Consider the following 18,169-nt stretch of genomic DNA (forward strand, 5'->3'; position numbering starts at 1 on the left):
TTCTTCTTACAGCTGAATAATATTCCATTGCATGTGTAAATCACATCTTGTTTATCCATTCATCAGTTGATAAGACAGTTGGATTATTTCTATCCTTTGGCAATTGTGAATAATGCCACTATAAATATCAGTGTGCATATGTCTGTTTGCATCCCTGCTTTCAGTTCTTCTGAATATAAACTTAGTAGTGAGATTGCTGAATCTTATGGCAATTTTGTATTTAACTTCCTAAGGAAAAACCAAACTGTCTTTCATGGCAACTATGCCAATCTACATTCCCACCAGCAGTAAATGAATATTCCTATTTCTCCACATCTTCTCCAGGACTTTTAGTTTTCTGTTTATTTAATAGTGGCCATGCTAGTGGTATGGAACTATACCTTGTTGTTCTGATTTGCATTTTCCTAATACCTAGTGATGTTGAGCATCTTTTCATGTGCTTTTTAGTCATTCATATTTTCTCTTTAGAAAAGTGTCCATTTAAGTTTTTTACATAATTTTTAAATTGGGTTGTTTGTCTTTTTATTATTGAGTTGTAGGGTTTCTTTATATATACTGGATACTAAACCCTTATTGGATATGTAGTTTCCAAATATGTTCTCTCATTGAGTAGGTTGCCTTTTCACTTTTTTGATAAAGCCCTTTGAAGCACAAAAGTTTTTAATTTGAGGAGGTCCCATTTATCTAGTTTTTCTTTCATTGCTTGTGCTTTAGGTGTAAAGTCTACGAAAGCATTGCCTACTGCAAGATCTTGAAGATGCTTCCCTACATTTGTTTCCAGGAGTTTATGGTTTTGGTTCTTGTATTTGGGTCTTTGATCCATTGATCCAAAAAATACAAGTTAATTTTGTATATAAGATATGAGATCAGGGACATATTTCATTCTTTAGCTTAAGAATATGCAGTTCTCTGTCCCAGTTGAGTGGACTTAGCAGACTTGTCAAATACCAATTGACCATAGATGTGAGGGTCTATTTCTGAACTCTCAATTTTATTCCATTGGTCAAGATGTCTATCTCTATGCCAGCCCCATGCTGTTTTGACCAGTGTAATTTCATAATATTCTTTAAAGTCAGGAATCATGAAACCTCCTACTTCATTCTTCTTTTTCAAGGGCCCTTTACCCTTTCAAAATTTTTTGATAAATTGCTTTTCCATTTCTGCAGAATATTTGGAATTTTGATTGGGATTGCATTGACTCTTAAACTAAATTGGATAAAATTGAAATCTTGATGATAGTTTTCCAGTCCATGAAGATGGGATGTCCTTCCATTTATTTAGGTATTCTTTGATTTATTTTAGCATTATTTTAGTGTTTTCTGTGTACAATTGCTTTGCATCCTTTGAAAATTTAGTCCTAGATACTTGACTCTTTTAGTTTTACTGTAAATGGATTTTAATATCTTGATTTTTTCCTCAGATTTCTCATTATTACCGTACAGAAATACTACCAATTTTCACATGTTGATCTTGTGGAAACAAATGCCATTTTGCTAAGTTCATTTATTGACTTTAGTATCTTTGTTGTAGATTTTTGGGGGGACTTTCTATATATGTATATATAAGATCATATAATTTGCAAATAGTGAAAGTTTTACTTCTTTCTGCTCAATTTAGATGTGTTTTATTTCTTTTTCTTGCCTAAATGTTCTAGCTAAAATTTCTAGAAGAATGTTAAATAACAGTGATCACAATAGGCATACTTATCTTATCCCAAATCTTAGAGAGAAAGCTCTCAATCTTACACCACTGAGTGCTATGTTAACTGTGACTTTTTCATATATACCCTTTTTCATATTGAGGAAATTTCCTTATATTCCGATCTTTTGCTGTGTTTTTATCTTGAATAGATATTGGATTTTGTCAAATGACTTTTCTGTGTCAACCAAGATGATTAAATGATTTTCCCTTTTGATTTGTTTATATATTACATGAACTGATTTTCTTGTGTTGACCCACCTTGCATACCTTGGATAAAGCCCACATTATCATATAATTCTTTTAATATGCTGTAGGAATTGATTTTCAAGCATTTTGATAAGGATTTTCACATCCATATTCATTACATAAGTTGTTCTGTAATTTTCTTTTCTTAAGTATCTTTATCTGGCTTTTATATTAGGGTGATTTTGATTCATAGAATGCGTTACATAGTGTTCCTTCTCTTCAATTTTTGGAAGAGCTTGACCAAGATTGGTATTAATTATTTTTGGAATGATTGGTGGAATTCACCTGTGAAACTATCTGGTCCTTTGTTGTTGGGAGGTTTTTGATGACTGCTTCAATCTCTACTTGTAATTGGTCTGTTGAGGCCGTCTATCCATTTTAGAGACAGTGTAGGTTGTGTGTGTGTGTTTCAAGGAATTTATCTATTTCATCTAGGTTATCTAATTATTGACATACGGTTCTTAGTATCCTCTTATGATCCTTTTTATTTCTGTAGGGTCAGTGCTAATGCCCCCCTTCTTATTTCTGATTTTAATTATTTTCATCTTATCTCTTTTTTTGTTAGTCTTGCTAAGTGTTTTCAATTTTCTTGATCCTCTCAAAGAACCAACTTTTGTTGATTGTCTCTATTATTCTATTTCATTCTCAATTTCATTTATTTCTGCTCTAAATCTTTGTTATTTGTTTCCTTGTGCTTGATTTAGAATTAGTTTGCTGTTCTTTTTCTATCCCTCCAATTTGTGCAGTTAGGTCTTTGATTTTAGCTTTCTTCTTTGTAAATGTAAGCATTGTAGGGCTATAAATTTCCCTGTCAGTTCTGCCTTTGCTGCATCCTATAAGTTTTGATATGTTGGGTTCTCATTGTTATTTGTCTTGAGCTATTTACTGATTTATTTGCAATTTCTTCTTTGACCCACTGATTAAGAGTATGTTGGCAAACCTCAATATATTTGTGAATTTTCCAGTTCTCCACCTGTTATTGATTTTTAGCCTCATTTCATTATGATCAGAGAAAGTGTTTTGAGTAATTTCAATCTTTTTTAAAATGTTGAGACTAGTTTTGTGAACCAATATGTTGTCTATTCTGGAGAATGACCTATGAACACTTAAGAAGAATGTATATCCTGCTGTTTTGTAGTGCAGTGTTCTGTACATGTCTGTTAGGTCTAGTTTATTTATCCTAATACTCAAGTTCACTGTTTCCCTACTGATCCTCTGTCAAGATGTTTTATCTATTGTTGAGAGTGGTGAAATTATGCCTCCAACTGTTACTGTAGAGACATCTATTTCTCCCTTCAATTTTGCCAGTGTTTGCCTAATGTATTTTGAGGCATCATGGTTAGGTCCATAAATATTGATGATTATTGTTTCTTGGTGGATTGCCCCTTTTATTAATAAATAGTGTCCTTTTTTCCTTATAATGGTTTTGTATTTTAAAGTTTATATTGGCTAATATTAGTGTGGCTATGCCATCTCTTTTTTGTTATGTTGCATGGAATGCCATTGTCCAACCTTTCACTGTCAACCAATTTATGTCTTTTGGTCTAAATGAGTCTTTTGTAAATGACAAGCAGTTGGGTCATTCTTCTTAATCCTATGTGCCAAACTGTTTCTTCTGATTGGGGAATTCAACCAATTAACATTCAGTGTTATTATTGTAAAGGCACTACTTCAACCATTTTATCTTTTGGTTTTTATATGTGATATCTTATTTTTTTCACTCTTTTTACCTTTTTGGTTACCCTTACTGATAATCTTCATTTCTACGTTATACTCCATGTCTCTGTCTCCCTTTTGTATTTCTTGTAGAATAGGACTCTTATTGACGAACACTCCATGTTTCTGCTTATCTGTGAATACTTTAATCTCTCCATTTTTAAAGGACAGTATTGCTAGCTAAGAATTTGTGGCTGCCAGTTTTTCACTTTCAGAATCTTAAATATATGATGCTACTGTCTTCTCACCTTCATGGTTTCTGATGAGAAATTGGCACTTAGTTTTATTGAAATTCCCTTGTACATGATGAATCACTTTTCTCCTGCTGCTTTCAGGGTACTTTCTTTATCTTTGACATTTGACATTCTATTTAGTATGTGTCTTGATGTAGGTCTATTAGGATTTATTCTGTTTGGAGTATGTTGCATTTCCTGTACATGTGCATTTATGTCTTTCATAAGAGCTGGGAAATTTTTGACTGTTATTTATTAAAGTATTTTTCTGCCCCTAATCCCTTTTCTTCTCCTTCTATGGCTCCTATGACGCTATGTTTATGTGCTTCATGCTGTCATTCAAATCCATGAAACCCTGCTCAATTTTTTTTTCATTCTTTTCTCTATCTGTTCCTTTGCCTGTAACATTTTGATTGCCCTGTTTTCTAGATCATTGATTCTTTCTTCTGCCTACTCATGTCTGCTGTTGTATGACTCTAGTATATTTTAAATCTTTTCTATTGTGAGTTTCATTCCCATAAATTCTGTTATGTTTCTTTTTTACACTTTCAGATTCTTCTTTAAGCTCACCTAGTATCTTCTTAATACCCTTTATTTCTTAGCCATATTTTCTTTCATCTCCTTGAATTGATTTCAGAGATTTGCTTGAACACTTTTCATTAGTTATTCCAAGTTCTGTGTCTTCTCTGAAGTTTTAATTTATTCCATTGACTGAACTATATCTTCCTGTTTCTTGTAAATATTTTGTTGTTATAGTGGCATCTGATTATCTTGCCTAAGATTTTATTGTTTATTTGTTTGTGTTAAGACGCTTCTTTGACACTTAGTTCAATTTATTCTAGACCTTTAGAATTGCCTATGTTTAGCTGTTAAGAATTTTTTTTTTAACTCTTCATCTGATTTTGAGTATGAGGTACAATTTTTAAGATTTGTGCAATTGTTTCACCCCCAGGAGAAACCTCCCTTTCCTCTGCTCCTCCTCCAGGAATCTTGATTTGTTCTGTTTGTTTTTGTTTTGTCTCTATAGTTTTGTTTTTAATCTTCCTGTCCTTTAGTTGACACAAGCTGCTTTTTCCTGGAGGGAAAATTTTGGGAGTAGGGTCACCCAGAATTTCTCAAGTCAGTATTTCCCAGCCTATACAGGGCCTGGGCCTACAAAGAAGGTGCAGGTCAATTACAAAGACCTTGCAGAGAGGATCAGTAAAGACACTCAGAATCCTTTTTGTTGGTTCCCTGAAGCTGCACTTTCCTGGCCTGTCCAACACATTGTGCTCTTCAGAAAACTATTCCCCGCAGCCCTATGGAGGTGCTACTTCTTTAAACCTCCACTGCCTTAATCCCTGCCAGGTATGAGCTTGAAAACGTGGCTTCGTCCCTGTCTTGGGTGAGTTAAAAGAGTGCTGCAGAGCTCTGTGATCTTAATTCGCTGTTCAGAAGCCATGATCAGTATTCAAACTTGCCCTGATCCCTGTTCTTGGGGAGGAGGACTACCATATACCCTTCCACCCATCGCAGCAAGCTAGGGGCCTGACTTGTGGTGGCTAGTCTTGAAAGTAAGGGCGGGGCACCAGCAGCCTCCACAGAGCGAGTTACTCACAGTAACTTGTTATCTAAGGAATTCAATGGCAGAACTAGAATTCACTATGCCTGGAGATGTGAAGCAGCAAGGTTTCTGAAGAGATGGAATTTATTTTCATGAACACACCTTATCTCCACTTCCTGAATTGAGCCTGTTGTGCTACTAGATTCCATTTTATTGGAAGGTCTTATGATTGAACTAAGGTAAGAAGTATTGAGATGAGAACATTAGCAAGTACAATGTAGCATACATATAATGAGTTGTTCCTGAAACATGCACAAAATCTGTTCTTATTTCTAAGATCCGGAATATAGAGAAACAGAAGAATTCTGAGAAAGATCATCAGTCAATTTATGGTGGCCCCTGAGCTGCTATATCATTAAATAGTGCTGACCTACCCTTTTTATCCCATAAAATATCTTCAAACAAATAATTCATATTTTCTTCCCTATGTAAAAACATTTTCTCAAATTCCTTTCAGTAGATAGTCACTCCTCCAAATATAAAACAAGCCAAAGACAGTACCAGTGGTAAAAAAAAAAAAAAAAAAGGCCCTTTTCTTCTTGTATGTGTTATGTATGACTGGGTCCAAATTTTGTCTCATTTATGACCCAATTAACTTTTTACACTTAGCTTCCATCTTACAGGTCACTGACAGTGGAATCAAAACACATTTAGCATTATTCTTGTACTGAACTGTTAACTCTTCACTAGTATGGGCTGCAAGAAGGCAAAATTCATATTTGCATGCAGCAATTAATGAAGAATGTTTATGGGTCCACAAAACTCCATCCTCATTTATTCATGCCTACTCTGTTTGGTCTTTAAAATAAATATGTTTATTATAAGCGTTGCATAGAGAGTTAGTGTACAGTACAGTGAAAAGCCCAACACGTACAGAATGGGGCTTTAGTCTCACCCATTCCACTAATTGTCTCTGCAAATTAATTGAAAATTCATGTGCTTAACTGAATTTCAGTTCTTTTAGCCATAAAGAGGGGGAAGATTGGGCTAGATGATCTTAATAGACCTTATCCTGATTTTACCTTCTAATGAAATTAAAGTTGAGCTGATGAAAAATGTGTGTAGAGAAACTAGAAGATTGGCTCCATTTGTGGATGACCTAGAACTTGTGAAAATAGAAAGGATAAACAGACTCAGGATAAAAAAGACTAAGTCAACACCTCCTAGACAAAGGGAAGTGGCAGCTTTAATTTGGATATTCTAATTAGGGCATGGTCAGGACCTCATCTTTATGGCGTTTCTTGTACCTAAAATGCACTCTATCAGTCTACTTAAAACTCACAACAAGACTTAGTAGGTAACTGCTGTCCCATTTTACAAATGAAGAGAGTTTTTCTTAAAGTGTCTAAAGCATGTAAATGGAAAGGATGCATGTGAACTAGAATTTGTCAAGCCTAAAACCAAAGGAGGGTGCTTACCAGTCAGAGGTTGTATATCCCCAAACAAAATAAGAGAACAAACAAACAAATCCTATCTCGCGATTTCATCAAAAGCAGCAAGAAGCTCTTTCAAGGTAGAAAGAATACATACTCAGGCCTTTGGAAACCCTTCAGACCAAACAAAAGTATGTGTGAGCTTTCTGGGACTGAATACTGTGGTTACAATGGAATGTTGTGGCAATAAAAATTACAGAGAGGATGCATGGCTTTTCATCTCATGCCCTCACCCACAGATGTCTGTGGGATGAAAGTAGAAATCACTGCCAGCCACATAAGTCCTGGAGTTCTGACACTCTGTAATCGTTTGCTAGATTCCTAACCACCCTCTCCACCCACCAAGCCTCTTCTTAAAGGTGCTTTAATATACACGTTTCATTAAAAAAAGACAGTAAGTTACATTGCAATTAATTTTGCATTGAGGATTTCACAACATCCTTTGAGATCACAATGAGTAGAGGATATTGTGCAATTGGGGCTGGGAATCTCTTGCCTAAGTTATGACTTTGTGAAAGAAAGCGGGTGAAAGTGGTGGAACTGATCTTGCTCTCTATTATTGAGTTGGTGTTAAGTAATCTGAATAAGAACAGGTTCTAAAAGTGCCTAGTAAACCTGATAAAAAGCTATCTCGTCCAAGTTGTTATTTTTAATATTTATAGCTTTGTATAGTATTTTTCCAGGCAGTATGTCTTTGCTTGCCTTTAGGGAAAAAAGCATGCTATTTTATGGTGATGTCTGGGACTTGCCTTCTGTAACCTGACTCATCACTGTTAATTTTAAACAATATAAATAAGCAAGTACATGACTCAATAGTGTACTGCTAGGAGAAAAGAGCAATTGGCTAGCCAACCCAATCCTACATTTAAATTAAAAAGCATGTCTTGCATGCCATCAATAAATTTTCAAGTGACCTGTCATGACCAGTTCTAATAGCAAGCATGTCATTCACTCTTTCATAATAAATTGGCAGATTATGCTAATATAAGAAAGGGAGGCTATCAATTTTATGTGTGCCAGACAAGCTATTTCATTGATTTTATAATTTATGATATGTGTTTGGAAGAAGAAGATAGCTAAGGACAGTTTCACAAACAGTATAATATGTTACAGTATCTAATCAATTAGATACAGTTGACAAACAAGTAGAGAAAAACATTGCAAAATATGAAGATTTCCTAATGGTCAAACACTCATAGATTCAGTGTATCATCATTTTGGTATTAATGCTTTAATAGAGGGGTCTGTGATAATAACAGCTACAGATGAATTATTAAAATGGAGTATTTGACATTTTCTTATAATGATTTCACTGAGAAAGTCATAAAGATTCAACTGATTGACAGTCAAAATTTCTTCCTTCAAGTGACAAAGAAAATACAATATCAAATAGGGTAAAATTAGTTGTAACAATCAAGTATTAAAAATCATTATGTGCTTCTCATGTTTTGCTCTTTCATTGTCTTCTTTTATGGAAAAGCATTTAGATAAGTTGACTTTCTTAAAGAAAATGAGAACTTGAAGTGGCAGTGGAAATTCGGGGGCTCAGAGGAAAATCTAGGGTAGATCTGGTTCAAACTGGAGGAAAAGACTGTAGCACAAAATGTACAGCATGAAGTACACTTTATGTCTTATAGTTGTAGCCAAACCCAGTTGCTTATTTTTTATTAAGAGATTAGATTTTTGTCCTGATGTTCACTTTCAATTTTTAAGTTTTTTATCACATCCTTTTTCTGTGATGAAAAATCCTTAATAAAACTATAAAAAATAAAGTATATTTATTTTGCACTGTTTGTGTCCATGAGTAAAACTCGGCTTTTAATGAATTCTTGCTCATGGATCTGAAAACAAAAATATGCACAAAGTAAAGCAAATTAAACATGGAAAGCCATATAGTTGCATTGGCAATCTTTATCTTATGTAGTCTAATGCATGCACACGTGCACACACAAGCAAGCACACTCACAAACAAACATACGCCACATACCCACACATGAGTTAAATAAACACTCGAAATATAAACAGATCATCAATTACTTCTAGAAAATTGTGGAAATCTTTATTATGCTAATTTTACCATATTTAAAAAATGCTTGTTTTATGACATTAGCAACATTTTGAATGAACCTGTCATATGGTTGATCGCCATTTCAACATGGTGAAAAGATACATTTATTTGTTTTCATCTTATTTGAGTAACCACAAAAACATTAAACGTGATATCTTCCCATCGCTGTATCTTATTCAGTGGGGAAGTAAATATGATTTTGTATGCCATCAAATGACTTCATGATTAAGTTTTTCTTGGAACTATAAGCGCAATCTCTAGGTAGTTTTTGAAAATAAGCAAATAACTGGTTGTTTTTCATGTAAAATTGATATTTTTAAAACATTCTAAAATGAGACCACTTGGTAAGGGTTCCAATTTTCTTAAGAAATCTTTTATTAAACATTTGTGAAACTTGAGGATTAAAGAAGTTTTGGAAGCACAGTGTTTACTCATCTTCCAGGGTATTTTTTTTGCTGCGGTTTTACTCTCCCTATAATCCCTCCAAAAAACTTAGTTTCAGATTTGAAATGATATTTGTCTTGCATATGTGCACCTATAGGATTCAGCTAATTAATAGGGGTTGTGTGTTGCTCTATCCACCATCAAATGGATTTTCTCAATTCATTTTTCCAAAAGCAAAAATGAAAGTTAAAAATAAAGGGAAGGCCACTGTAGCTCAGCAGGCAAGAATGCTTGCGTGCCATGCCAGAGGACCCAGGTTCGATTTCCAGTGCCTGCCCATGTTAAAAAAAAAATAAGATAAAAGTAAAAACAAGTCAACAAGACATCAGTCCATTGTTACTAAGTTTATACACATCCCCCTCTCAGCCTCCTCTTTTTTCTAGTGGGCATATTTGTGATTCTGGGTCGAAAGAGTATCCATGGAAGAAACATTCTTAAGTGTTTTATGAAAGTATGTTTCCTGGTCAGAGTTAGCGCATCAAAATGCAGCCTGCCAATACAACTTCCTTTAATGTTCTTTAGTATCTTGAAGCTTTAAACAACCCCCTTCAAATGTATCTATAGTTTGAAATTATTTTTTTCATTCTTCCCTTTTTTTGAAAACTCTAAAAGAATGAGTAATATTACTATGATCCTTTAAAAGTTATATGGCATTAACATAATTTTATGGTGCAAAAGAACAAAGAAGACTAAAAGAATTTTTGCTCAGGCCTTGCATTATGTTGAACTTTGGTGGAATGGATCCAAGATGGAATTAAATCCAAATGTTTCCTGGTTCCTACCATCTTAATAGCCTCATATTTCCTTCATGTCATCTCATCCAGTTTTCACATTTAAAATTGTCATTTTTGAAAACATTGAACATATTTATGGCATGTCTGTTTCCCAATACATATTCCAGTCTATCATGTTCTGATAGCTATGAGATAACAAAAGAGATTCAAGATTATATATAATACAGAAATTTAAATTAAGGAAGAAATGTGACTTTATCATGCCAACTTCCAAATAAATCTCTTTTCTTACTCTAAAAGATATGACAGTATTTGTAAAATTATTTTTCCTTATCGTCATAATATGTTTACCTGAAAACTTGTGTAAATAAATCTGGAAGTCCAATCTCTTCTAATAGAGACAATGAAAACAGATGGGATACAAAAATAGAATAGATGAAAATGTCATGGCTATGGCTATGATAAATAGGTAACATGTAACACATATTTCTGTGACTAAGAACTATGCTCAGAGCTTTACTTATATTACTTTGTTTAAATATTCCATTTATGAGAGAGATACTCTAATTCTCTTGTGGATAGGAGATGTTAAGTATCTGGTCTGAGGTCACACAGCTAAAAAGTGGTAGAATGTTAGCTAAATTCATGTAGACTCCAGAAATCACATATTTCCTTTCTCTTTTGAGTAATCTTTGATAATGTTGCACTTCAGGGCTATTGTAACAGATGAGGAAGTTGAAGGAGAAGGGGAAGAAAGTGGGTAAGTAGGAGGAGGTGGAAGAGGGCATTTAAGAAGAGGAAGCAGTGAAGGAGGAGGTTGGTCTGTAATATTGACCACTATCTGTGAGCAGCTTCTCGCTGCTTGGATCAAGGCAGACTTGGATTCTCTGAGTGAATTGCTATTAGTTTGAATACTTACCTTCTGTTCTAGTTTGCTAGCTGCCGGAATGTGACACACAGAGACAGATTGGCTTTTAATAAAAAGGGATTTATTCTGTTCATTCTTCAGAGGAAAGGCAGCTAACGTTCCACTGAGGTTCTTTCTTACGTGGGAAGGCACAGGGTGGTCTCTGCTGGCCTTCTCTCCAGGCCTCTGGGTTCTAACAACTTTCCCTGGGGTGATTTCTTTCTGCATCTCTAAAGGCCTGGGCTGAGCTTTTAGTGCTGAGGTGAGGTATGCTGAGCTGCTTGGCTGTGCTACGTTGAGCTCTCTCATTTAAGCACCAGCCAATTAAGTCAAACATCATTCATTGCAGCAGGCACGCCTCCTAGCCAACTGCAGATGTAATTAGCAACAGATGAGGTTCACGTACCATTGGCTCATGTCCACAGCAACAGAACTAGGTGCTTTCACCTGGCCAAGTTGACAACTGAATCTAACCACCACATCTTCCCAACAGTTTCCTTTAGAAAGAAGAGGAAAAGGCAGAGAAGGGAGAGTAGTAGAATAGGAAGGAAAAGGAGGAAGAAAAGAAGAATTTGGAAGAGGGAGAGAGAAAGAACAACTCTGTGTAAATAAACAAATCTAAGTCATAGCAGGAGAATGATTACAGTTTCAGCACAATTCTTTTATTGCACTGTAGGTCCACTTACTTGGCTCTTTTCTCTTAAATTCAAATGTCAGTGTAATGGTTAATCCATGTGAATAGACTTTCTTTCCCAAGGATGAGCCAGCCAAGCAATAAAATTAAAATGAACAAAACCTTACGATGCTCCTTGCTGCACTTCAAGTAGTGCCAACAGTTTAAACAGATAACAGATAATTAAATGTTAAAACAGAATTCTGATAAATTACACATAGTTGTAAGAGCAAGAAACAAATTGGGTATATTTTTCTCATTCAATTTCTTTTCAAGAAATATTCTTTTGCCTTGATAGGAAACTTCTTGGTCACCTTGACACATTTTGTAAACCCAATCATCTCTTTGCAAGCTTTCAAGAAGGGAAAGACGACCTCTATATGACTTGGTATTAACTTTTTTTCCAATGTGGGTAGCAATTATTTTTTAACCTACCTTGTCAATGATGGAATCCTTAAGTGCTTTTGGGAAATCCCTGGTGTACAAAGATGGGGATCCTCCTCTAAAAGTTAAACCCAATCCAACACAGGTGAAATGGGTAGGAATCTGGTTCAATAGAATGAACCCACACTTCAAATTAGTCAGCCATTGGGAATAGATACTTCAGGATGTTGTCTTTCCCAGCCTAACTCTGTTATAATAGTGAATAAATACAAATACTCTAGGAAAGCATAGCCAAGTAAATATGTGAAAAAAATTGGGACTCTTTTGCAGGTAAGTCAAGACATTTCGCCTTACTTCTGAAGTTAACTTCTAAAGACTGATGTATTTAGTCATTTCCTCAATGATTTTAAAGGCAAATTATACAACTATTAATGGAAGCATAGATTTTCCTGAGGTATGAAAGGAATGTTAGTCTAGAAATCTATCATCAGGGTTGAACAAAGATTTTCATTTCTATGATGCCAACTCCTTTACTGACATAATACTTTCTCAGCTACTGTGTTTAATCTATGCAGCATCTCTCCTAAAACTACCACCTTTGTATTGATTATCAGGAATATAAAAATCTCTATCTATATCTTAATCTGTACTTTGGAACAATATTATATATGACAACAGACCTTGTGAGAAGTGTTTGTTTTGAGTATAAGTAAAACTATGAGTTTAGGGTGGGCCACGGTGGCTCAGCAGGCAAGAATGCTCACCTGCCATGCCAGAGGACCCGGGTTCGATTCCCGGTGCCTGCCCATGTTAAAAAAAACAAACAAAAAAAACTATAAGTTTACATCTCAAGTTGCATTCACGGGATATTGCCAGTTATAATCAAGCCTTTGCTAGTGATATTAAAATGCGGCCAGCATTATTTCTTTGTGAATGAGCAGTCTCTCACTACTGCATCTCTCTTCCCATTTCATGGATTGTGACAAAGCTTTCCCTCAGTTCTGAAGCTACTTAACTTAAAAGGTCTGGTGAAAAATCACACCACTTCTTGTAGGAGTTAGCAATCCCCTCTGAGTCTGAGTAGTTCTTTACTTGCGGAAAAAGCAGGAGGTAAAGGTACTCAGAGTATATCTAAGAAGACCTGTTATGACCCATAGGCCTCCTTGGAGGGAGAGGGTGTTTTAAATGTTAGGTGGGGGCCCTGGACTTAAGCCTTCACCTCCTTCTTCTCTGGAGAAGGGTGTTCCAGATGGTATGTATTAACGTGCACTAGCAATACTTTTGGCGTGAGGTAGTGGCAAGATAAGAAAATGCAAAGTAAACAGAGATGCAAAAGAAAGTTACCAGTGAAATAGATCTGTAAGCATTCAGGTTTATCAGTCATAGACTTCAAAGAATTAGATATGGGAGCGGCCCATAAATTTCTCTCTAGTATTGTCCCCTAGTTAGGAAAAAAAATGACTAATCACAAGACCTACTCTGTTTTTTCTAGTGGAGTTGTGAAGGTCATTATTTTACAAGAATTAATAAATTTAATCTGGTAAACTTCACAATTTCATATTTCTATTGTTATTGGTCTTACAAACTCATCTGTTTGCATCCTGTCCTTCATCATTTTACTTCTGAAATATGCTCTGATCACTGAGATATTCATTTGTGAGCTTTGGCTTTTAAGGCATTTAGCCTTAGCCTTACTTTCATGATAATTTATACTCTATTGGAAGCCACGGCAATAACAACCAAATGCAGTCAGCCTAAATTGTGTCCACTAACCATCCAATTTACTAAACTTAAATGCGATTCATGCCTATTTCAGCCTCCTGCCAAACCCTAGTGTTTGCTGCTATAGTGTCTATATTGGAAACTTTCTTTCCCCTGGACCTTGAATTAAGCAATTTCTTTTGCTTGAAATACATGGTATCGCATGTACGGAGATAATCTATTGATCTTTCCTGTCTCTACACGTTTTAAGAGAAGTGGCACTAACTGCTTTTGTTCCAGAGTCTTTTTTCAAGGACGTCTGTGTAGCAAACAGTCTTGGAAGATAAGCATGGTGTCTCCTTCTGGAGCAAAGCTCAAGGTTTTTCTTCCATATTATAACCCACACCTGTGCAGATATATGACTCTCTTCATATTACTCTGAAACCCGGGGCTTAAGAGACTGCAACAAGAAAATTCTGACATTTTGGCTACTGCTATTGCTATAAGCAATAATAAACTGTCCTTTGTCTCTGACCCAGAAGGCTTGTGTTTCCTGGCTGGTTAACTTGTTAACTTGCTAATAGGGTGAAATCTCAGACCCTTTGCAGTTTTTGACACAACTTCAATTCTTTCTCCCATGAGAGGGTTCTCTGGTCTATTCTGTTGTGAATATTAAATATGATAATTCACTGTTTCCTAAAACTTGCTCTAAATAAAGATCCCCTAGAGAATGTGTTAAATAGACTGTTAAACCTGTCTCCTAAAAAATATGATTAATTGGTCTGAATTGGGCCCTAGGAATTGTTTTGTTTTTGTAAACAGGGCCTCACATAGTTATTATCTTCTTGGAAGAAAATGTATCTAAAACATATATCATGGTGTCAGGTAAACAGTAAGCACTCAATAAATGGCAACTGCTGTTGACGTCTTCGAAAGTCTTTAATAAATACTAACACTTTTCCCCACCTCACATCTGAAGAAGTTCAAAAGTAAAAGAAGGGACCAAAATATTATTTTCATTACTAATCAAAGTGAGACTGGAGAACGTGGCTTTGAGTCTATGGCCCAGTTAGGCTTGATAATTAAACCCCCAAATTAGATAGAATTAACCATTTGGTCTCAGGCAGAACTGGAATGGGGCAGAGATTTCCACATGCAAGGATCTTGTCCATGTGAGATTTAATACATAAAGGAGTTCAGAAGCTTCACTGTAAGTTGTGACTTGGAAAATGGAGACTGATAGGAAAACATAAGTAAAAATGAAAATTAAGGAATGGAATAATCTGATCACATAGCCAATTCTATGTGGCTTTCTTATTGATAAGTTTTCAGGTTTTAAAACTTTCTCTTCAACTAGTTTTAGAGCTCAGAAAGGTTAAGGATCTTTCTGAAGATCACATGCCTAATAAATGTTCCACCTAAAATTCAAATTTCCAACTCTAAAACTCTTACATTATACAGTAATACTAAAGAGTGATGAATGATGGCTTGGCTGGAGGAGGAAGAGTCAGGGAAAATAGGAGGGAGTCACTTCAGTAGTCAAGATAAAAAGAAAAGAAAATAGAAAGAGGTTCAGTCAATGTAGCAAAAATAAAACAATTTGAATCTACAGGGAATTTGATTTTCATTATTTTTCATTTTGATTTATTGAAACTCCAGCATATTCAGGCTTTGTGAAATACACTGGAGTAAAAATACAATAAGGCTTACATCTTATATTGAAAAGTCTTATAATTTAGCAAGGGACACAAGCCAATATAAGATTACAATAAACTTGGCCATTGTCGTCTCAGAGTACATATTAGGTAGACAGTGGGGGACCTTAAAACAATCAGTTACTCAGATGTGAGAGGGAAGAGGTAGGAATCAGGAGAAGTTTTTCTGGAGGTATTTCTCGGAGATTAATAAGTCTGTCAATGCACACAATTGTTATATTTTAAATTTCAATACATATAATATGTCATAATTATATAAAATCAGAAATGGAGATAAAGTGAAAATGAATTCATATAAATCACTAAATCATCTCCAAACCTAGTGATATTTATCATTAACATTTGGTATGGGTTTTGCCAAACAATTTTTCTAGGCAGTGATGGATCTCAAATGGGAATCTTTATGGGAAATAGCATGGCCATATCTTTGAGTTGTTGCCTCTGGTGAAGTCACACTCCCAGCAGTGGTCCACGGTGGTCTGAATAAACCTACTGAGAGACCCTGAGTTTTCCACCAGCCGTCCATCATCATCCATTATTATCAGATGGATTAAATCTATAGAAGTTTTCATTCATTAATTTATCCATTCCTTGAGCACTTTCTGAGCCTAGGTGCTGAGATGGCTGCGCAGAAAACAGGACCTGGTCTCAGGATTTAGGACACTCACAGTGTAGTTAGGGATAAATCAGTAAGTTCTGGTGTCCAGAAGTGTATCTTCCAGAAGGAGACATTAGAGTTCTTACTGAGGGATCAAAGGAAAGGTTGCAAATTTCCTAGAATTGAATGTTTAAAAATAAAAAGCATGGGACTCATTCGTGTAGCAAGAAAGTCTATAACTTTCATTGTCCCTCCTTCTGGGAAGATCTTTCTCTCACTCTTACTATGTAGCAGTAGAAGACTATAAATAGACATACATATTATTTTCTTCCAAGTCTTAGTGCCACTGCCTGTTCCTCTCAGAAAGACCATTGCTAATCATGTTGATATAGTGCCCATTAACCGAGTAAATCACTCTATCATGTCCCCTTATGTATTTTTTTAGCTATTTAATCATAATCTGAATTATGAACAACTGAATCCCCAAGGCCAAGTGACATGAATAGTCAGAAACCTGTATTCTTTTACGAGTTCATAGGTAAGGTAGCTACAGGGTTACACTTGGCAACTCAATGATATCATTAAGAAACCAGGGTTATTATATCCTTTAGTTTGTCATATTCAGCTCATCATTAAATCACTCTAATTTTCCTAGGACTTCTCTGACATCCCTCCAGTTGTCTCCCTTGCTGATATTGAGGTGCCCAAAATGAATGTCCACTGAGATGCCCAAAATGAATGTTCATTGTCTAAGGTATTCTCACCAAGATACTAGAGAATGGCCATCTCTGAATGTCTTTGAAGTAGCCAACCCAAGTCATATTGGCTGGTCCTCTGAATTAAGATGTTTCATTCTTCTGACCACACTCTCAATTTTCTTTTAGCTTTTAGTTCTTGAATATGTGTGTTTAATTATATTCTTCTACTGGTATTAGTTCACTACTTAAATCCCATTATTACTAAATCCTATAATAGACATTTTACTTCATTAGAGTTTGGACTCATGTATCTATCATAGCATGGAATTGAAGTGTGCTACAAAGTTGGACTTTCCTGATTACAGAAAGTGCCTACTTCAAATCCCAACACTTTATTTTAATCACTTTTTAGGAAACATATCTTAACTTGTATTGTAAAGCTATATTAATAGAATACACTGATGATTTAAACTTCTGCTAGTGATCGAAGATAATTATTAGGGACAGAATTCATTTTTCCATATTGTAATACAGAGATGACGTTAGATGTATTCTTCCAAAAAAAATTGTGGTGATGAACATGATGAGAAACGAATGCAGCACTTTGCACACACACGAAAAGCTAGCTCTGGGAAGTGAAAGAAAAGCAAAGAGTCTAGAAGGGGGAAGCTGGGGATTGGCCCAGTCACCGAGAAGATCTAGGATTTCTAGAATCCCACCGTGCAAATTGTTCCTGGTCCCAAGTGAGTCACATATGTGTGTGTGTACGCATGTGCATAATATTCTAAGTTTTTCTTCATATTCCTATATTGTACACTGTAAGATGGGTAAAGTGAGGCATGGCATATTTAAAAGATACTATCCCAGAGCCAGTGGCAGCTTTGGGATTGAATTCAGTGTCCTAGATCCATGACCTCATAGGTTCCCTTTGAATCAGGACTAAGAATAGCTGGACACCATGGAAAGCCCCCTCCCTGCCCACATGATAGACAGGGAGGAAGAAGCCAGGCTCAACTTGAGGGGAACGTGGCCCTGCAGCAGGCATGTTAGAGTCACTAACAGGGCTATTTTTGCCCTTCTGCTGGCCTCTCTTCCTTGGGCATGACCCAAAGCCGCCCGGCTCTGTCACCACTCTGCACTGCACAGAGCAGCCTCAGTCGCGAAGCAGCCCACTTGGCTCGAATAGCTGAAGCCACTGTCGTGTGGTAGGATTCTCCATGATCAATCTAAGACTCCATAAGACATCACTTTTTCTCTGTATCTTCCACAGAAGGTTGCAGAAGGCTTCAACGTGCCTCTTCTGCGTTTGGGGGAA

The sequence above is a fragment of the Tamandua tetradactyla genome, chromosome 3 (assembly GCF_023851605.1).
Source record: "Tamandua tetradactyla isolate mTamTet1 chromosome 3, mTamTet1.pri, whole genome shotgun sequence".
Taxonomy (NCBI): Eukaryota; Metazoa; Chordata; class Mammalia; order Pilosa; family Myrmecophagidae; genus Tamandua; species Tamandua tetradactyla.